The sequence below is a fragment of the Dendrobates tinctorius genome, unplaced genomic scaffold (genome assembly GCF_039654945.1).
Source record: "Dendrobates tinctorius isolate UK_male_01 unplaced genomic scaffold, ASM3965494v1 ptg000070l, whole genome shotgun sequence".
Classification (NCBI taxonomy): Eukaryota; Metazoa; Chordata; class Amphibia; order Anura; family Dendrobatidae; genus Dendrobates; species Dendrobates tinctorius.
Window position 1 is genome coordinate 38659463 of NW_027361738.1, and position 22901 is coordinate 38682363.

Sequence of the window (22901 nt, forward strand, 5' to 3'; positions counted from 1 at the left end):
GGCCGAAACTATAGTTGGAATAACACAATCTGATATCAGTCAAGCAGTAGAACCTGGCAGGTAATAAGGATCTCCTTGATGAGTCTAACTAGCAGTACCTTTTATGAGAACAGAAATACAAGCCTGGGGGTGAGTTATCACCACAGCTCTGCAAATCCATTAACAAAATACAGGCTGTCATTCCAGGTACTAAAAAAGAATATATACAACCTGTATTGCTATGGTCAGAAGGAAGGAAACCACCATCAAACTTAGGGCAGCCACCACCTCCCAAAGTTTAAAGAAGCACTCCTCCTTTCAAATTTATTATCCTCTTAATATATTTATAGTCATCATATTATACAGCACTGTGTACTTACTATTGCTCATTTTGCCTTTCTACCCAGATAATTCTTCTGTTTTCCATAAGATCTATGACATCACATGATTAAAAACTGACTAGCTGAATCCTTCTAAGCTCTATGTAGAAACAGGAGTTAAATTTTCCCTGTTTGAGTCATACATCGCTGAAAAAGTCTCTGACAGGAGGAGGATAGAGCAGCTGGGTCAGGAGGTGAAAATGGGAATGATAAATGCAGGAACAAGAGACTTCCTGTTACTACATAGAGAAAAGAGAAGAATTAGTTGGGTAGAAAGGCAAAATGAGCAATTGTAAGTACACAGTGCTATATAATAGGAATGACGATTGCAATATATTAAAGGGAACCTGTCACCCCCCCAGGGCGTTTTTAAATAAAAGAGCATTAAGGCTGCATTCTGTGAAGGTGGCTCTTCTGTTTCTGATCCCCAGGAATGCCGAAATATTAACTTTTATAAATATGTCCCCATACCTGTAATACGTCCCATAGGTATGGTGCGTCCCCCTGTAGCAGCCGCCTCCCCGCCATCAATCATGCCCGCCCTGCGACGCCTCCTCCTGTCTTGCTGTCGCCACTACATGGCACAGCGCAGGCGCCCGCCGGCAACAGTTCTGGGGCATGCGCAGTGAGCGCTGCCCGGGAACTGGCATCAGGCTCTTGCGCCTGCATGTTTCGCAGACGCCAGATCCCGCCCCGCAGTGTGTTATGATGCATTCACACTGCAGGGCTGGGAATCTACAGCCTGCAAAACACACAGGCACGATAGCCTGATATCAGTTCCCGGGCAGCGCGCACTGCGCATGCCAGAGAACTGTTGCTGGCAGCGCCAAATTCAAAAGCAGGACATGACTGACGTATGTGAGGCGTCTCTGTCAGAGGGGGAAAGACCTGCCCCCCTGACAAACTTCAGGTATGTCTGACCAATTTTAAAAACGATTATTTTGGCGGTCGAAGGGACGCTAAATAAAAGAGCCACCTTGACAGAATGCAGCATTAGTGCTGCACAAGGTGGCTCTTTTACTTAAAAATGCCTGGAGGGGGTGACAGATTCCCTTTAAAGCAGCAGAGATAACAGGCTGGTACATAGATATGGGAACAGAACGGAGCTTGCTGCATATATATGGGAGCAGAACCAAGTTTGCTGCCTACATAGATACTGTAACAGAAGCAAGCTGACTATATAGACACGAGACCGGAACCAAGATTGCTACGTAGACAATGAAACTGACTGGAGCTTACTACAGAGATATGGGAGCAGAACCAAGCTTACTACAGAGATATGGGAAAAGAACGGAGCTTACTACAGAGCTATGGGAACAGAAAGGAGCTTACTACAGAGATGTGGGAGCAGAAACGAGCTTACTGCAGAGATATGGGAGCAGAACCAAGCTTACTACAGAGATAAGGGAGCAGAACCGACCTTACTGCAGAGATAAGGGAGCAGAATCAAGCTTGCTGCCTACAAAGATACTGTAACAGAAGCAAGCTGACTACAGAGATATGGGAGCAGAACAGAGCTTACTACAGAGATATGGGAAAACTAGTAGAACAGATAAAATCATATCTGCTATAAATAAATTTTCAGAACATCAAAATTAATGGGCAACTCCCCATATCATAAAGACCTACATAGAATACCGGAGTAAAAAATACTCAATAGAGACTAATTAAAGTCACACATATCAATAAAAATGTTGAATTTTATTACACAATTTATACAAAATACAAAAATATTTTTCTGACAAAATGAGTCTATATCCAAGGTGAAGACACATCAGAAAGGCATTTCAAATTCAAATAAGACACAAAAACATGGTACTCCCCTAGAGAAATGATTAGTAACAATAATTTAAATATAAGAGAGTGTATCTCATTAAAAGCCACCCTCCTTCAAATTCATCTTGGGGGTTACTCAGGGATTAGGTAACTATTAGTTCCCAAGTGGGGGTCCAAATGTCAGAGTAACTCCCACCACAGTCAAGATGAAGGTGAAGATATTAAATAGTTATTCTGTGACTACATTCCCATTGCATAGTGCTGCCCTCCTTAAACAGATCACATACTACCACCATATAGTGACCGAATACTACAATATAGATCATTAATTTAAAAAAAACACAACACTAATGCCATTATATACAGGAACTTTGTATATAGTGTACAGGTAATACAGAGATCACCAGTGACATTATACACAGGTGTTCTGTATATAGTGTCAGTGTACAGGTAATACAGTGATCATCAGTGACATTATAAACAGGAGCTCTGTATATAGTGTATAGTGTACTGGTAATACAGCGATCACCAGTGACACTATACACAGGAGCTCTGTATATAGTGTCAGTATACAGGTAATACAGAGATCACCAGTGACATTATACACACTAGCTCCGTATATAGTGTCAGTGTACAGGTAATACAGCGATCATCAGTGACATTATACACAGGAGCTCTGTATATAGTGTACAGGTAATACAGCGATCACCAGTGACAATATACATAGGAGCTCTGCATATAGTGTCAGTGTACAGGTAATACAGTGATTACCAGTGACATTATACACAGAAGCTCTGTATATTGTGCACAGTGAACAGATTATAGTGTATACTGTCAGTGTACAGGTAACACACTGACTCACCAGTGACGTCTCTAGCTGAAGTCCCTCATCTTTGCTTTTCTTTTTCATGTAGCACAGACCGCCATCATTTCTTTCAGCCAGGACTCGTCTCTGCATAAAATAACACAAAGTTACCTAGAGCACGGCTTCCAGAGCACATTCCCAATTTTTCTCCTTTCTTCTACACTACACATCTAAATACAGACGTGCACCCACCATTAATATATAATTAGTTATTATGCAATCCACCATTCCAAATAAAAAATATAATTCACCACTGCGCCTCCACCAACAATAAATAGCAATTTCCCCACCTAATCTATAATATAACGGTGGAAGCGTCACTCTGTCTGAAGCCTTTATTGACTGTGCAAGCACGACGCGCCTGCGCAGTACAGAGTGACGCTCCAAGTGTTATATTATAGAATTGGGTCGCCCCCCTCCAGGGCTGTGGGGTGCTCGGTACCGGGCCGGTGTCAGCGGAATGTGTCACAGCAGCGGGACCGGGTCCGTGGCCCTGGGCCCCCAATGTAAACAGGGGAGATTGAATGGTGGAATGTAGTTAATGGAATAGTTCGTGACGCCACCTGTGGTGTTCGGCAAGTGAGATGTTAGGCCAACGCTGCATGCAGATCCTCTGGGGCTGGTGGTGTGTTGCAGCCAAGATGGTGAAGCTCCCCACAGGTGGAGCTGTAGCCCCAGGGCAGTGTAGATGTAGGGGGAGAGGAGAGGCACAGGCGGTGTAGAAGCTGGTAGCTGTAGCGGTGCTGGGTGCGTTGGCGCAAGAATGAATGGAGGACACCAGGGCTTGTAGTTCCAAAGCTTTACTCACAGTCTGTAGTACACACAGGTGCCTGCCTCCGTGCTGTGTCCTTCGGGTCAGGGACTCAGTCAACCTCCAGGCCAGATGGAATGCTCCCTTCCAACACTCCGCCAACATGTGCCTTTCTGAACGTCTCCTCTTATAGCACCTTTGGTGTGAAGTACTCCTAGTACTGAGTTACACTGGAGTGCCTTCTGACAGATGTTCCCAAGAACTCTACTTGTACGGCAGACAGCTGTAGCCTGCTTCGGGGACTCCTTACTCCTGAGTCCCGGCTCACTATCAATGTTGCTGTTGTGCCCCCAAGTCTTAAATGGGAGTAGTGCATTTACAGCCCACTACTCCACCGGTGTCTGCTGTAGAACTATTAGTGTCCATACAACCTCGGGGACCGGGCCCCGGCCTTGCGCTTAGAACTTCTAGGCAGGGTTCTTCCTCTAACCCACGTCCTCTGTTCCCTTTTACTCCTACATTCCGTGCTAGTCTCTGCTTCTTATGGAAGATCAGGTTTTGGTTCAATGTCTTTCTCCTTCTTTCCTTTCCCGTGCCAGCAGACCCAGGTCACTGAGATCTGCTGCAGCACCTCCTTCCTCCATCCCTCTTCCAGGGATCTCCTTTCCTCACTCCTCTCTGAGTGACTCTCTCTGACTGACTGACCTCTAGTCCTAAAGCCTCCCGCTCTTTTATGTATTCTAACTCCACCCGCCTCCCAGCACGTTTCATGTTCCAAGCAGGGAGCCACCAAAGGTGCTCTGCTACACTCCAAGCAGGGAGCCGCAATGTAGCTTTGCTGAACTACCGTGTTGTGTGGGATACAGGTGTTGGAGCGTGGTCAGGAGCCTCCAACTTACCTGGATGGTGGGGCACCACACCTCAGGAGCGACTGAGCCTCAGAGGCGCCACAGAATCACCTCTGGCACCATCATGGTGGTGTGGTTCACGGGAAACTCCCCAATGACGTCAGTGACCCGCACACCTCACTAACAGGTTCCGGAAGCGATGCTCCGGCCCCAATCGCATCGGAGACATGCACATTAGTGTCTACACTGACCTGTCAGGGTTTCTGTCAGCTGCCGGGGGGCTGGGGGTGGCGCGGTGACAGGCTCCGGAGCATGAGTGTACGTGGCCTGTGAGGTAGACTGCGCAGGGCCTCTGTCACCACTGCACACCGGGGAGGGGGAGGGGAGCTGCTCCACGTCCTCCTCCCTCCTCATTGGGAGCAGCAGACCTGGGGACTGTCTGGCCGGACTACGAGGCAGGAGACATGGCAGGACCCGCCTCTGTGCTACCTTCATCGTGTGGTTCCCGGGCAGCGCTGCCCCCAGATGTGAGGTAAAGGGGGCTAACATAACCAGGATTGGGGGGTGAAAGGACCATTGTTATGATTCCACCACACGGCAGGGGAAGAGGGTGCCACTGAGCTCCACCCACCACTGACCCTACCTACTTGCCGGTCCCACCCTAGCCGGTGGGCGACAACTGGGCGGCGGTCCCTGCCTCGCGTAAGTGCAGGGAGCTACAGTGAGGGTAAACCGAGGGTGGAATGTGTGCAGGACAACCTAAGGGAGACAAGCAGCAGCAAGGAGGACTCCTAGAGTGAAACTAACGAGTGAATGAACCTGAAGGGTAAAACCACGAAAACCCCAAGCTAACACAAAAAATACTAAGATTTCAGCAAAGACCACAGCGGAAAGCTGGAGTCCAGAAGTACTCAACGAAAGAGAGACCGGGAGGCTGTCAGAGGTTGTACCGGACAGCGCTGTAGGGAAGACAGGAATCCGTACCACAGAAGAATCACCGGCAGGGAGTGAGAGCCCTGTGGAGTGCTAAATAGGAAAAAGGCGGGACATAAGCACAGGAAACAGTGAAGCAGCCAATCACCAGAACGGAGGAAGAACAATGAATGAAAAAGAACTAGTTGATCAGAAACTGTATATTACGAATGGTTGTGTGGCACAGCAAGTAAGGCAGCGAGACTTGCTGTGGAACACAGACTAGACCCCGGTACGAATCCTGACAACCATGCATACCAGGATAGGGATGAGGGTTACTGTGCATACCATTATAGGGATGAGGGGGCCATGCATACCAGGATAGGGATGAGGGGTACCATGCATACCATTATAGGGATGAGGGGTACCATGCATACCAGGATAGGGATGAGGGGGCCATGCATACCAGGATAGGGATGAGGGGTACCATGCATATCAGGATAGGGATAAGGGGTACCATGCATAACATTATAGGCATGAGGGGGCCATGCATACCAGGATAGGGATGAGGGGGCCATGCATACCATTATAGGGATGAGGGGTACCATGCATATAGGGATGAGGGGTACCATGCATAACATTATAGGCATGAGGGTGCCATGCATACCATTATAGGGGTTAGGGGTACCATGCATACCATTATAGGGATGAGGGGACCATGTATACCAGGATAGGGATGAGGGGGCCATGCATACCATTATAGGAATGAGGGTGCCATGCATACAGGATAGGGATGAGGGGGTCATGCATTCCATTATAGGGATGAGGGGGCATGCATATACCAGGATGGGAGACCATATACCAGTAAAAATGCTCCCCACCCAGGCGTAGAACGGGTTCATAGCTAGCTAATATATACATTAATTAGCCCCTGTACTCTTCCTCCAATTCATTACCAGTCACTGCATCCTCAACATCCCCCACTATGTGCCTCCCGCTCCCCCAATTCATTATATTTACATGCCCCTTCTGTCCCAATTCACTGTCATGTCTTCTCTCTCTCCCACCCTCTATTCATTATCAACTGCTCTCCCCCCACATTCAATACATCATTTACTCCCATTACGCTGAAAATTCATTATTTGCTATCCCCCAGGGCCTCATTTGTTCTCCCCATCCCCCACCTTCAATTCAATTGCTGTCCCCGTCCCTCACTTCATCATTCGCTGTCCCCCATTCTCCCCCACTTCATCATGTGCAGTCCCCTTTCGTTCATGTGCAGTCCCCTGTCCCCTCCCTCACATCATCATATGCAGCCCTATTCCATAATTTGCAAATTGCAGCACCCCCTCCATCATTTGCATCCCCCTTTCATCATTTGCAGAACCCCCTCCATCATTTGCAGCCCCCCTTTATCATTTTCAGCACCCCCTCCATCATTTGTAGCCCCCCTTCATCGTTGGCAGCCCCGCTGTCATCATTGGCAACACCCCCTCCATGATTTGCAGCCCCCATTTATCATTTTCAGCACCCCCTCCATCATTGGCAGCCCCGATTTCATCATTTGCAGTACCCCCTCCATCATTTGCACTGAAGCACCCCCTCCATCATTGGCAGCCCCCCTCCATCATTGGCAGCCCCCCTCCATCATTTGCACTGCAGCCCCCTTCCATCATTGGCAGCCCCCACTATCATTTGCATCCCCCCTCCATCATTTCCAGCACACCCTCCATCATTTGTAGCACCCCCTCCATCATTTGCAGGCCCGCTCCATCACTTGCAGCCCCCCTCCATCATTTCCAGCAAACCCCCCATCATTTGCAGCCCCCCTCCATCATTTGCAGGCCCCCTCCATCATTTGCAGGTCCTCCATCATTTGCAGCCCCCCTCCATCATTTCCAGCAAACCCATTATTTGCAGCCCCCCCTCCATCTTTTGCAGGCCCTGTCCATCATTTGCATCCCTCCTCCATTATTTCCAGCAACCTCCCCATTATTTGCAGCCCCCCTCCATCATTTGCAGGCCCTCCCCATCATTTGCAGCCCCCTCCATCATTTCCAGCAAACCCCCCATTATTTGCAGCCCCCCTCCATCATTTGCAGGCCCCCTCCATCATTTCCAGCAAACCTCCCATTATTTGCAGCCCCCCCTCCATCATTTGCAGCCCCCTCCATCATTTGCAGCACCCCTCCATCATTTCCAGCAAACCCCCCATTATTTGCAGCCCCCCTCCATCATTTGCAGCACCCCTCCATCATTTCCAGCAAACCCCCCATTATTTGCAGCCCCCCTCCATCATTTGCAGCCCCCCCTCCATCATTTGCACGCCCCCTCCATCATTTGCACGCCCTCCATCATTTGCAGCCCTCCTCCATCATTTCCAGCAAACCTCACATTATTTGCAGCCCCCCTCCATCATTTGCAGGCCCGCTCCATCATTTGCAGCCCCCCTCCATCATTTCCAGCAAACCCCCCTTTGTTTGCAGCCCCCTCCTCCATCATTTGCAGGACTCTCCGTCATTTGCAGGCCCTCCATCATTTGCAGCCCCCTCCATCATTTGCAGCCCCCTCCATCATTTGCAGGCCCTCCATCATTTGCAGTCCCCCTCCATCATTTCCAGCAAACCCCCCATTATTTGCAGCCCCCCCTCCATCATTTGCAGCCCCCCTCCATCATTTGCAGTCCCCCTCCATCATTTCCAGCAAACCCCCCATTATTTGCAGCCCCCCCTCCATCATTTGCAGCCCCCCTCCATCATTTGCAGCCCCCCTCCGTCACTTGCAGGCCCCTCCGTCATTTGCAGGCCCTCCATCATTTGCAGCCCCCCTCCATCATTTCCAGCAAACCCCCCATCATTTGCAGCCCCCCTCCATCATTTGCAGGCCCCCTCCATCATTTGCAGGTCCTCCATCATTTGCAGCCCCCCTCCATCATTTCCAGCAAACCCATTATTTGCAGCCCCCCCTCCATCATTTGCAGGCCCTGTCCATCATTTGCATCCCTCCTCCATTATTTCCAGCAACCTCCCCATTATTCGCAGCCCCCCTCCATCATTTGCAGGCCCTCCCCATCATTTGCAGTCCCCCTCCATCATTTCCAGCAAACCCCCCATTATTTGCAGCCCCCTCTCCATCATTTGCAGCCCCCCTCCATCATTTGCAGCCCCCCTCCGTCACTTGCAGCCCCCTCCATCATTTGCAGGCCCTCCATCATTTGCAGCCCCCCTCCATCATTTCCAGCAAACCCCCCATCATTTGCAGCCCCCCTCCATCATTTGCAGGCCCCCTCCATCATTTGCAGGTCCTCCATCATTTGCAGCCCCCCTACATCATTTCCAGCAAACCCATTATTTGCAGCCCCCCCTCCATCATTTGCAGGCCCTGTCCATCATTTGCATCCCTCCTCCATTATTTCTAGCAACCTCCCCATTATTTGCAGCCCCCCTCCATCATTTGCAGGCCCTCCCCATCATTTGCAGCCCCCTCCATCATTTCCAGCAAACCCCCCATTATTTGCAGCCCCCCTCCATCATTTGCAGGCCCCCTCCATAATTTCCAGCAAACCTCCCATTATTTGCAGCCCCCCCTCCATCATTTGCAGCCCCCTCCATCATTTGCAGCACCCCTCCATCATTTCCAGCAAACCCCCCATTATTTGCAGCCCCCTCCATCATTTGCAGCACCCCTCCATCATTTCCAGCAAACCCCCCATTATTTGCAGCCCCCCTCCATCATTTGCAGCCCCCCCTCCATCATTTGCACACCCCCTCCATCATTTGCAGGCCCTCCATCATTTGCAGCCCTCCTCCATCATTTCCAGCACACCTCCCATTATTTGCAGCCCCCCCTCCATCATTTGCAGGCCCGCTCCATCATTTGCAGCCCCCCTCCATCATTTCCAGCAAACCCCCCTTTGTTTGCAGCCCCCTCCTCCATCATTTGCAGGACTCTCCGTCATTTGCAGCCCCTCCATCATTTGCAGCCCCCTCCATCATTTGCAGCCCCCTCCATCATTTGCAGGCCCTCCATCATTTGCAGTCCCCCTCCATCATTTCCAGCAAACCCTCCATTATTTGCAGCCCCCCCTCCATCATTTGCAGCCCCCCTCCATCATTTGCAGTCCCCCTCCATCATTTCCAGCAAACCCCCCATTATTTGCAGCCCCCCCTCCATCATTTGCAGCCCCCCTCCATCATTTGCAGCCTCCCTCCGTCACTTGCAGGCCCCTCCGTCATTTGCAGGCCCTCCATCATTTGCAGCCCCCCTCCATCATTTCCAGCAAACCCCCCATCATTTGCAGCCCCCCTCCATCATTTGCAGGCCCCCTCCATCATTTGCAGGTCCTCCATCATTTGCAGCCCCCCTCCATCATTTCCAGCAAACCCATTATTTGCAGCCCCCCCTCCATCATTTGCAGGCCCTGTCCATCATTTGCATCCCTCCTCCATTATTTCCAGCAACCTCCCCATTATTCGCAGCCCCCCTCCATCATTTGCAGGCCCTCCCCATCATTTGCAGTCCCCCTCCATCATTTCCAGCAAACCCCCCATTATTTGCAGCCCCCCCTCCATCATTTGCAGCCCCCCTCCATCATTTGCAGCCCCCCTCCGTCACTTGCAGCCCCCTCCATCATTTGCAGGCCCTCCATCATTTGCAGCCCCCCTCCATCATTTCCAGCAAACCCCCCATCATTTGCAGCCCCCCTCCATCATTTGCAGGCCCCCTCCATCATTTGCAGGTCCTCCATCATTTGCAGCCCCCCTCCATCATTTCCAGCAAACCCATTATTTGCAGCCCCCCCTCCATCATTTGCAGGCCCTGTCCATCATTTGCATCCCTCCTCCATTATTTCCAGCAACCTCCCCATTATTTGCAGCCCCCCTCCATCATTTGCAGGCCCTCCCCATCATTTGCAGCCCCCTCCATCATTTCCAGCAAACCCCCCATTATTTGCAGCCCCCCTCCATCATTTGCAGGCCCCCTCCATAATTTCCAGCAAACCTCCCATTATTTGCAGCCCCCCCTCCATCATTTGCAGCCCCCTCCATCATTTGCAGCACCCCTCCATCATTTCCAGCAAACCCCCCATTATTTGCAGCCCCCCTCCATCATTTGCAGCACCCCTCCATCATTTCCAGCAAACCCCCCATTATTTGCAGCCCCCCTCCATCATTTGCAGCCCCCCTCCATCATTTGCACACCCCCTCCATCATTTGCAGGCCCTCCATCATTTGCAGCCCTCCTCCATCATTTCCAGCAAACCTCCCATTATTTGCAGCCCCCCCTCCATCATTTGCAGGCCCGCTCCATCATTTGCAGCCCCCCTCCATCATTTCCAGCAAACCCCCCTTTGTTTGCAGCCCCCTCCTCCATCATTTGCAGGACTCTCCGTCATTTGCAGCCCCTCCATCATTTGCAGCCCCCTCCATCATTTGCAGCCCCCTCCATCATTTGCAGGCCCTCCATCATTTGCAGTCCCCCTCCATCATTTCCAGCAAACCCCCCATTATTTGCAGCCCCCTCCATCATTTGCAGGCCCTCCATCATTTGCAGTCCCCCTCCATCATTTCCAGCACACCCCCCATTATTTGCAGCCCCCTCCATCATTTGCAGCCCCCCTCCATCATTTGCAGTCCCCCTCCATCATTTCCAGCAAACCCCCCATTATTTGCAGCCCCCTCCATCATTTGCAGGCCCTCCATCATTTGCAGCCCCCCTCCATCATTTGCAGCCCCCCTCCATCATTTCCAGCAAACCCCCCATTATTTGCAGCCCCCCCTCCATCATTTGCAGCCCCCTCCATCATTTGCAGCCCCCCTCCATCATTTCCAGCAAACCCCCCATTATTTGCAGCCCCCCTCCATCATTTGCAGGACTCTCCGTCATTTGCAGCCCCTCCATCATTTGCAGCCCCCTCCATCATTTGCAGCCCCCTCCATCATTTGCAGGCCCTCCATCATTTGCAGTCCCCCTCCATCATTTCCAGCAAACCCCCCATTATTTGCAGCCCCCCCTCCATCATTTGCAGCCCCCCTCCATCATTTGCAGCCCCCCTCCGTCACTTGCAGCCCCCCTCCATCATTTCCAGCAAACCCCCCATTATTTGCAGCCCCCCCTCCATCATTTGCAGCCCCCCTCCATCATTTGCAGCCTCCCTCCGTCACTTGCAGGCCCCTCCGTCATTTGCAGGCCCTCCATCATTTGCAGCCCCCCTCCATCATTTCCAGCAAACCCCCCATCATTTGCAGCCCCCCTCCATCATTTGCAGGCCCCCTCCATCATTTGCAGGTCCTCCATCATTTGCAGCCCCCCTCCATCATTTCCAGCAAACCCATTATTTGCAGCCCCCCCTCCATCATTTGCAGGCCCTGTCCATCATTTGCATCCCTCCTCCATTATTTCCAGCAACCTCCCCATTATTCGCAGCCCCCCTCCATCATTTGCAGGCCCTCCCCATCATTTGCAGTCCCCCTCCATCATTTCCAGCAAACCCCCCATTATTTGCAGCCCCCCCTCCATCATTTGCAGCCCCCCTCCATCATTTGCAGCCCCCCTCCGTCACTTGCAGCCCCCTCCATCATTTGCAGGCCCTCCATCATTTGCAGCCCCCCTCCATCATTTCCAGCAAACCCCCCATCATTTGCAGCCCCCCTCCATCATTTGCAGGCCCCCTCCATCATTTGCAGGTCCTCCATCATTTGCAGCCCCCCTCCATCATTTCCAGCAAACCCATTATTTGCAGCCCCCCCTCCATCATTTGCAGGCCCTGTCCATCATTTGCATCCCTCCTCCATTATTTCCAGCAACCTCCCCATTATTTGCAGCCCCCCTCCATCATTTGCAGGCCCTCCCCATCATTTGCAGCCCCCTCCATCATTTCCAGCAAACCCCCCATTATTTGCAGCCCCCCTCCATCATTTGCAGGCCCCCTCCATAATTTCCAGCAAACCTCCCATTATTTGCAGCCCCCCCTCCATCATTTGCAGCCCCCTCCATCATTTGCAGCACCCCTCCATCATTTCCAGCAAACCCCCCATTATTTGCAGCCCCCCTCCATCATTTGCAGCACCCCTCCATCATTTCCAGCAAACCCCCCATTATTTGCAGCCCCCCTCCATCATTTGCAGCCCCCCTCCATCATTTGCACACCCCCTCCATCATTTGCAGGCCCTCCATCATTTGCAGCCCTCCTCCATCATTTCCAGCAAACCTCCCATTATTTGCAGCCCCCCCTCCATCATTTGCAGGCCCGCTCCATCATTTGCAGCCCCCCTCCATCATTTCCAGCAAACCCCCCTTTGTTTGCAGCCCCCTCCTCCATCATTTGCAGGACTCTCCGTCATTTGCAGCCCCTCCATCATTTGCAGCCCCCTCCATCATTTGCAGCCCCCTCCATCATTTGCAGGCCCTCCATCATTTGCAGTCCCCCTCCATCATTTCCAGCAAACCCCCCATTATTTGCAGCCCCCTCCATCATTTGCAGGCCCTCCATCATTTGCAGTCCCCCTCCATCATTTCCAGCACACCCCCCATTATTTGCAGCCCCCTCCATCATTTGCAGCCCCCCTCCATCATTTGCAGTCCCCCTCCATCATTTCCAGCAAACCCCCCATTATTTGCAGCCCCCTCCATCATTTGCAGGCCCTCCATCATTTGCAGCCCCCCTCCATCATTTGCAGCCCCCCTCCATCATTTCCAGCAAACCCCCCATTATTTGCAGCCCCCCCTCCATCATTTGCAGCCCCCTCCATCATTTGCAGCCCCCCTCCATCATTTCCAGCAAACCCCCCATTATTTGCAGCCCCCCTCCATCATTTGCAGGACTCTCCGTCATTTGCAGCCCCTCCATCATTTGCAGCCCCCTCCATCATTTGCAGCCCCCTCCATCATTTGCAGGCCCTCCATCATTTGCAGTCCCCCTCCATCATTTCCAGCAAACCCCCCATTATTTGCAGCCCCCCCTCCATCATTTGCAGCCCCCCTCCATCATTTGCAGCCCCCCTCCGTCACTTGCAGCCCCCCTCCATCATTTCCAGCAAACCCCCCATTATTTGCAGCCCCCCCTCCATCATTTGCAGCCCCCCTCCATCATTTGCAGCCCCCCTCCGTCACTTGCAGGCCCCTCCGTCACTTGCAGCCCCCCTCCATCATTTGCAGCCCCCCTCCGTCACTTGCAGGCCCCTCCGTCACTTGCAGCCCCCCTTCACCCATTTAATTCATTTTGTAAAGAAAAAAAAGCGTTTTTCCTACTTACTTCACCAGTGATCCCCAGCAGGCACAGCTCCTGGTCATGGTAGACGCTGTACCTGGAAGGGGCCCATACGCTGTATCACTTTCAGCAGTGAATCAGCCAGACTGTATGAGCTGCCGAGAGGACCTGAGAGGAGCCTATACAGTCTAGCTAGCGCATTCACTACTGAGACAGCTAGAATGATAGCCCCCCCCCCCCCCCCACACATATCAATAAAATAAAGGGGGTTCATATGGCTGCACAGGCCAAAAATAATTTATTCTTTATTATTCACTCAAGGTATTTTTTCCTGTCAGAAAAAGGTCAAATTAAGGTCAGCAGTTTCTTCACTGGTCTTTGAAAAGTGGTCAGAACCAGTGTTAACCGGCCCTTTTGGCGCTATTTCTGGCGTCTGTGATTGGTGGTTATTTTTAGCAGTTCATTTACCAGTATGTAAGGCTGTGCAGCTTGCTTATTTACCTCAGTAACGGTTCCTGTCAGGAAAGAAGCTTCCCCTCCCACCCTCGCCTGCTTTATGTACTTGTCGTGAGGTTTATTTGTAGGATAATCGCCCATTATCTGGGTGGATTGGTCTTGGGATGATTACAGTGGTTATTATACGTTTATTTATTGAGGTTTGGATGTTTAATTAAAATTATTTCACCCTAAATAAAACTCACGGCCGTTTTTCCTCCATTGATAAATGTTTTATGTCTTTATTTACTACATGCGTCGGTCTTGTGTGGCCATGTCTGGGCTGTAGTCAGGACCTGCAAGGAGCTTATACATTCTAGCTACAACCATGTCACCTGCCCAGAAGTCCAGGGAGGGCGGAGGGAGAGAGTCGGAGCTGCGCAGCTGTCAAGGTAAGACAGCTATGCACAGCTCAGAGAAAGCTGCCGGCCCCAGCGCCGACGTGTGCACCTGGGGGAGCGGCCCAGGGGGCATTTGCCTCCCTGCCAACCGGCCCAGCCCGCCCCTGCAAAAGAATAAAGCAGCATATAGCAATCGCTAACAAACTACATGGCTGAGTGCTGGGGCACATAGTGCATAAAAACACCAACAAGCTGCTCACTCAATGACTGCAAAGCTCCAAACCTTCTCGGGCATTAAAGGGAACCTGTCATATGAAAAAACGCTGTTAACCTGCAGATATGGGGTTAATTTACAGGTTAATAGTGTTCTGAACCTGCCCAGTGCCCGATGCTTGGAGGAAATTTACTTTATTCCTCCCAGTAGCATTCAGGTTTCAGACACGGGTAGTCACCGCTCTATGTATAGAGAACAACGGCTGTAACAGCACTGATTAACAGCCAGTCCTAATGATGGGCAAGCTGTCAGTCACTGCCGGGGGCGCATTTAAAGCCAGAGGTTTCTCTACACAGAGAGGTGCCTGAACCTGCACCGGTGCCACTCCTGTGACTGACACCTGAACACTGCTGGGAGGAATAAAGATAATTTTCTCCCTGCAATGGAGCCCTAAGTGCGGGTGCTGTAAAGGCTCGGAAGCTAATAACCCGCAGATTAACCCAACATTTTCAGGTTAATAGCATTTTTCACGACAGGTTCCCTTTAACATCAGCACAGTAACTGTGATTCCATGGCCGAGTAGCTGTGTACAAGTCTGCCATCATAGAACGCAATGACAAAACGTCAAATGGAGTAGTGGAAATATATTCTATGGAGTGATGAATATTGCTTTTCTGATGGACAAGTCTGGGTTTGGCGAATGCCAGGAGAACGTTACCTATCTGACTGCATTAAGTCAACAGTAAAGTTTAGTGGAGCAGGGATTATATTATGGGTTGTTTCTCAGGAGTCTGAATTCTTCAGAACACCGAGACATTTTGCACAATTGTTGCTTCCAACTTTGTGTGAACAGTTTGGACAAGAACCTTTTCTGTTCCAGCATGACTGTGTCCCAGTGCAGGAAGCAAGGTCCATAAAGGCATGGTTGGGTGAATTTAGTGTAGATGTAGAAGAATATGACTGGCCGCACAGAACACTGAGCTCAGCCCTGTCCAATGCCTTTGGGATCAACTAGAATTCAGACTGCACAACAGGTCCTCCCAATACTCATCTGATTGAATGGACCAAAAAATTCCAAAAGACAGACATCAGGAAAGCCTTCTCAGAAGAGTGGGGCCTGTTTTAGGTGCAAAGGAAGGACCAACTCTATAGCATTGCCCAAAGATTTAGAATGGGATATAATCTGTTAGGGACGGCGGAACGCACTAAATAAATAAATAATACGTGCGTCCGCCGCCCCGGGTCCACCGTGCAGTAGGTGTTACACCGCTGCTAGATAATGGCAGACACGCTATATGGCGGTATATTGCACGCGGGTTTCAACGTCACCCGGTGTGCGCTGGGCGTACTGTTAGCTTCACAGAGACACCTGAAGCATTAACATAAATGCTGAGCCTGTTGGACTCACAGGTCTCAGAAAAGTGCATGCACGGTATATGGTCACAGGAGCTGGGCCCTAGGCAGAGGGTCAGAGTCCATCTAGACCTACCGTGCGTGCGACGTCACAACTGCGAACGCCAAGAGGAACTGCAGACTGCAGCGAGGCGAGAGACACTGCCGCTATTCGACGATGCCCAAGAGGAGGCGCACGGTCAGACGCTAGCACTGTGGAGGATGCTTATTGTGGCTAGAAGCTTGCCACTGGCTGGCGCTGACTCTAAACCTAAGTCCCTATACACACTCGTAATATCAGAGGGAGGGGAATCTTAATCAGTCATTCGCAGGTTCATGCATCCATCATCATTCACACAGTAGCAACTAAAGTCTATACTAGCGCATGGCCGAGCGGCCATGCAAACCTTTTATAGCCGAGACCTTCCGGAAGCTTCCAGATCCCTGAGATGGACCAATCAGATCACGAGAAGGACCTGGGCATGTGACTCCCGATCTCCAATGGAAGATCGTCTTGTAAGCATGCCTAGTAGAGCGACGGAGGGACTTAGCCTATGGAGCGATTTGCTGCTGAGCAGCCTGCATTACCATTGCTGACCCAAAGGTGGCAGCAACAGCCGGACCCACAGAGCAGGCCTGGGCAGAGCGTCTGGGACGCCGGGACTGTTGAGCAATCTCCTCTGCGGTCGACAGATAATGGGAGACCGCAGAGGATTCCTGTTGAGCCGCTGCAGGAACCCGATGCCTAAAATCATTAAAGCTCCTGTAGGTGTAATGTGGAGGTATCCTGATACGTTAGTCTATATAGTGTGCATAGATATACTACAAAACAGCATGTGCCTACTAAGGGCATGTGCACACAGTGCGGATTCTGCTGTGGATTTGTCTAAATCTGCAGGTAAATCCTCATGTCAATAGACCTGCGTTTTATCTGTGGATTAGCCTGCGGTTTGACACCTGTCATGGAGCAGGTGCCAAACCGCTGCGGAATCCGCACAAAGAAGTGACATGCTGCAGATTTAAAGCCGCAGCAACTCCGTGCGGAAAATTCTGCACCGTGGGCACTGCGTTTTTCATTTTGCGTTGCCTTAAATGGTACTTTACACCGCAGCAGAATCCGCAACGTGTGCACATACCCTTAGAGCGTATGCAGAAGCTGCTGTATTATTATTCTGAGCAGTGGGGCTGCAGGTTTTGGAAACTTATGGCATAGCACAATCTTTGCCCAATCCCCTAGCTGTGCGAGTGCACCTTTTATTCTCCTGACACTTCACAACTAGATTTTGATTACTGATAATAAGAGAGCAGAAAGCTATACATTTATGGATGCATTGTATTATTTATATTTATTTATAGCTCCTAAGATGAAATAAGCACTTTCTTGACATTATTTTAATTCTATATGTAATAATGTTCCCTTTATGCCATAATTAACATGAGATTATTATGCCTAATTATTTGTAAAACTTTGTACTGCGACCATTTTCCTCCACAAGTTTTTAGGCAGGATCACATCTCCAGTTTATTTTTATTTTAAATGTTTCATGCTGATTACGTAATTAATAAAGTTAAATGTCATTGGAACATAAATATTGTGAATGTAGTCATTTCTGTTGGTTTGAGCATACTTTGACAGCGACTCCATCTTCACTATCCCATTTCTCTTACGTGGCTTTGGGGCCTTGCGCCATTTTTTTTGTAGGTTGGTACTTTTAATTGTAAACATTTCAAAAGAACATACCGGTAAATTAGAAATAAGAAGAATCACAGTGAACAATTTTAACTTTCACTATGATCCACAGTTAATAAAGCGATCTAATAGCTCAAATGTGTGAACTTATTCCAAAAGAGTTTAAATGCCCAGCATACACATTAGATATTTGATGGTAAAATGATGATAGCTGACCGCTATCTCTCTAGACGCCCCCATACACAGTAAAGCTTGACTCTGGCAAATTTTCTTGTGTTCTTTATAAGAGAACCACTGCCAGACTCCTCTGTGATCTCCGCCCCAAACAAAAGGATCGGCTGTCGAAATTCAACATGTCGGATCCATCTCTCCCCGAACATCATCTGTCAAGGATGAGATGCGAGGCCTCCATACACATTGGAAGGCTGGCCAATCCTGCCAAAATCATCAGGTTTGGTTTATTCTAGTGTGTATAGTGGTCTTTAAGATGGGCCAAATGCAACGTAGTGCCACATACGTTGTGATAGATCTAGTGCATCTTGCTGAAGTTAGCAACTTTTGCCCGTTAGTTTGTGCATAGAAACTGGAACGCACTATTAGTAAATGTAGCACATTTATAAATTTGCCAAATCCACAATTTTTCTTTACTACTTTCAAAAATGTAAAGTATAGCGTAGATTCAATTCCGTAATGCCCTTGCAAAACCAATTGCATTATTTGGCACACCACCATGGCCAATCATGAAAGAGCACTGAAATGTGCTGAGCACCCACATTAGGGAGTATTAAACTACTTTCCTTTAGATTATGCAACTATGTGTGAGTTGATGAATAAAAGATAGAAAAAAAATATTTTAAGCATTACCGGATAAAGCCTAATAGCTACTATACATATATTATGTATATCAGAGGGTGCGGGCTTTGTGTACGCCATGAATCTGGCATTCTGTAAGTTTGTGTGTTGGACAGGATGCTTGTTATGCTTGATATAAGATGTCCACTGCATGTTGGTAGAACAGGACTTACAGTATTATATACACAAAAATCTATATCCCCCTTGTTTAGGCAGCAGGGTTGGGTTGGATGTTCATTGTAGATTTCATTTTTCATATTTATTTCCTATGGTCAGTGAACTGCTCTTGTAAGTGCAGCAGCTAAAATTCTTGGGATCAGCTGTCAATGCTGCAAAAAGCTGGGGGCTTTTCACATTTTTATCAGAGTCCACCAAAGGAGAAATCTTGTATAAAATGGAGTTCAATCAAAGACAAGGTATACATGATCGTACCAAGTGAGGCAGTCTCTCACACTATGTGAAGACTCAAACCTCACATAAGTTGGCAGCAGAGCTGTGAACACAAGTAAAAAGGTTGCTCTACTTCTAGAGAATTAAACAGTGTGATTCCTTCCATTACCTAAATTCATAAGCCAAATCAATCACAGCTCTAACGGCACCATATACTAACATTGGCGGAATCAGTGATATCGATGGGTATGGCCAACAGTCTTACGTGTATAAGGATTCACATACACGTCCATCTCTCAGGGGACAGAAGGATTCGACATGTCATTTCAGACTACTAATCCTTTTGTTTTCGAAAAGATAAGCCAATGCCACGGGTGTCTGGCAGCGGCTCTGTCATAGAAAACACAGGAGGGACCGGCTAGCTGAGCACTATAGCGCATGGGAGAGTTGAGGAAAGTTCCCAGGACAGCTGTTTAAAGTGTATAAGGGGTTTAAAGCACCACTTGAGTATTTTTTTTATTGCAGTGCTGGAGTGGTGCTACTAATCTAAGTTCCCCGCGCCTAGTCTTATATTTACCAGTCAATGTCTTCATCTGATATTGGCGCCGCTCCGGTCAGTTTTCTGGTGGTTGTGACCGTCCGAATCACTCCAGTGTTTGATGGGCAATCCAGAAGTCAAAACTCAATATGAATCTATGAGAACAAGAACGAGGCTATTATACACTTACTTTGAGAACTTGAGACCATTACCTCTAACTTTTGGTCAGTCAAAAGTTGCAGTCACAAGATGGAGGATCAGGATCGGAGCGGCGCCAGGAAGAGCTGAAAACGGCAGCGGGTGAATATAATACTAGGGTCAGGGAACTTAGATTAGTAGCACCACTTCAGCACTGAAATAAAAAAAAAAACACTATCACTGCTTCGTACAAAACGGAGAATTAATGCAATTGTGTGCACGAGCCCTTAAGATACAGGCAGAAGTGAATAAAGGCAAGTAATATGAATTACAAAGAAGAAATCATATAAATCTGGTGTTTACAAATGTTCCAGCAAAATTGACAAAGTCATTATGAAACCAAGATAGTCATGATAATCTAGAAAAGCACTCCCAGTGTAGTAAGATGCAGTAAAAGTAATCAATATTTAGCAAAACTGTATAATATGGTTTTTATGATGAAGAACTGTACTTGGTGCAATAAAAGTATGGGGTGAAAATGTCAGGTGTTTCCTGGACTTTGCCCCACAAGTACCTGGTGTTGTAATTGTATTTGTGCAGCGGCGCTCCTCAGCCAATTCCACATCACCTGAGCAGGCACACCCTCGCCTCGCTTTTTTTTTTTTGTATCTCTCAAGTGACCTAGTATAACCTCGGTGGTATTTGCTAAATGCTCGCTGCAAAACAGGATCTAGAAAATGGTCCCAGTAATGAAATACTCACGTGTGCTCAACTCTTTTGCACGATAGTCCACAACAGCACCTGTTCTTGTGCAGATGGTCCACAGTAAGGACACTTTCAAATCCGGAGGCATTTACAGAGCGGTTTACCACCAAATAATTTATTTGCATGGAAAGAAATGAGAACATAACAGACTACCAAAAATAGAGAAAATTATTAAAAAAAAACAAAAAAAAGGTAAAACTAAGATTAATAATAAATACAGGCTTGAGATAGTAAAGGACTGGGATGTTTCCGTTAGAGTGGATTTCTTTTGGCAAATAAGACGTTTCTTTCTTAGTTGGTGAATAAAGAAACGTTCATTTTAATAATAAAAGTCATGTCTTAAAGGGGTTTCTCGGGCTTATTATACTGATAACCTATCCTATTCACTTAAATAGAAGCGGAGCTGTATTTCTCAGCAACAGCCACTACACTTCAATTCTCCAGCTCTTCATGGTTACATGTGGAGCTGGAACAGCTTATCAGACCCCGATGTATCAGACCCCCACGTATCAGACCCCTACCAATTTCTTATTTTTATCACCTTTCCTGGCTTAAATAGTGCATCCATATGTATAATGCATGGCAAACTTCAGTTCAGAACCTACACTCACTGGCCACTTTATTAGGTACACCTGTCCAACTGTGTGTTAAGACTTAATTTCTAATCAGCCAATCACATGGCGGCAACTCAGTGCATTTAGGCATGTAGACATGGTCAAGACAATCTCCTGCAGTTCAAACCGAGCATCAGTATGGGGAAGAAAGGTGATTTGAGTGCCTTTGAACGTGGCATGATTGTTGGTGCCAGAAGGGCTGGTCTGAGTATTTCAGAAACTGCTGATCTACTGGGATTTTCACGCACAACCATCTCTAGGGTTTACAGAGAATGGTCCGAAAAAGAAAAAAAATCCAGTGAGCGGCAGTTCTGTGGCCGGAAATGCCTTGTTGATGCCAGAGGTCAGAGGAGAATGGGCAGACTGGTTCGAGCTGATAGAAAGGCAACAGTGACTCAAATTGCCACCCGTTACAACCAAGGTAGGCAGAAGAGCATCTCTGAACGCACAGTGCGTCGAACTTTGAGGCAGATGGGCTACAGCAGCAGAAGACCACACTGGGTACCACTCCTCTCAGCTAAGAACAGGCATCTGATGGCTACTTTCAGCAGGATAATGCGCCATGTCATAAAGCTCGAATCATCTCAGATTGGTTTCTTGAACATGACAATGAGTTCACTGTACTCAAATGGCCTCCTCAGTCACCAGATCTCAATCCAATAGAGCATCTTTGGGATGTGGTGGAACGGGAGATTCGCATCAGGGATGTGCAGCCGACAAATCTGCGCCAACTGTGTGATGCCATCATGTCAATATGGTCCAAAATCTCTGAGGAATGCTTCCAGCACCTTGTTGAATCTCTGCCACGAAGAATTGAGGCAGTTCTGAAGGCAAAAGGGGGTCCAACCCGTTACTAGCATGGTGTACCTAATAAAGTGGCCAGTGAGTGTATATTCCTTACAAAGTATCAAAATTTGTGGGATAGTTAGAATCAATATTTAATGTATATAAGAGAAAACTGGTCTCATGTTTAAAAACTCAGTGCAGCCAGAAGCGAAGGTGTCGCCTAGATCACGGCTCCTCAGACAACTCCTAATGGAGAGACCAAGGTGGTGCCGAGGCCTCACCGTTTGCCAAAGAGAAAGAACTATTCAGATTCAAGTCCCCAGCTGCACCTCACTGACAACCAGGGTGCAAATTACTATTGCAGCCCACCAGTTCGATAAGTGCCGAGCTTGAATACTCAATTTATTGGGAGGATCATTTTTTCATATTATGGCGAGTTCAGAAGAAGCGATACCAACTGTGCCAATTGTAGATGCTGCCCACTAATTTACAGGGGTTGTTCATTACTGAATGGCCCCATATTAATAGATCTCCTGCATACTTACCTCCTGGACAGGCACCATTCCTCCGATCCCAGACCTGTGCAGGGCGGTGGAGTCGGTAAGCCAAACCTCTGACTCCGACTCCTCAATTTCCATGACACCGACTCCACCAAAATGGGCTCCGACTCCACAGCCCTGCCTGTGTCCCCCCAGTGGCTATGTGATATAAACAATGTTTTGTGACCACTGCAGCCAATCATTTCCTACTTTAATAATTTCCTTGTATTTAGAATCTTTTGATAGTGCATCACAAATTAAATAATTTCATTACCACAATAAGATTCCCACTAAAAAGATTTTTTTTTTATAGGGTCAATAATCAGTCCATGGAAATGGCCTTTAACCTGATCTAAGTCCACCACAAAATACAAGATCCAAGTGATGGACATTCCTTGAGAGCCAGTCCCAGGGTGTATAAATAGAT

General features: G+C 48.6%; 1 long non-coding RNA gene across 1 annotated transcript; it reads right to left on the minus strand.

The window, feature by feature from the left end:
* Positions 1-2041: 2041 nt before the first annotated feature.
* Positions 2042-21824, minus strand: LOC141095535 (uncharacterized). Its single transcript, XR_012233416.1, has 2 exons — positions 19672-21824; positions 2042-3087 (listed from the first exon to the last, which is right to left on the minus strand). It is a non-coding gene; the product is annotated as an uncharacterized lncRNA (long non-coding RNA).
* Between the last annotated feature and the right edge of the window lie 1077 nt (positions 21825-22901).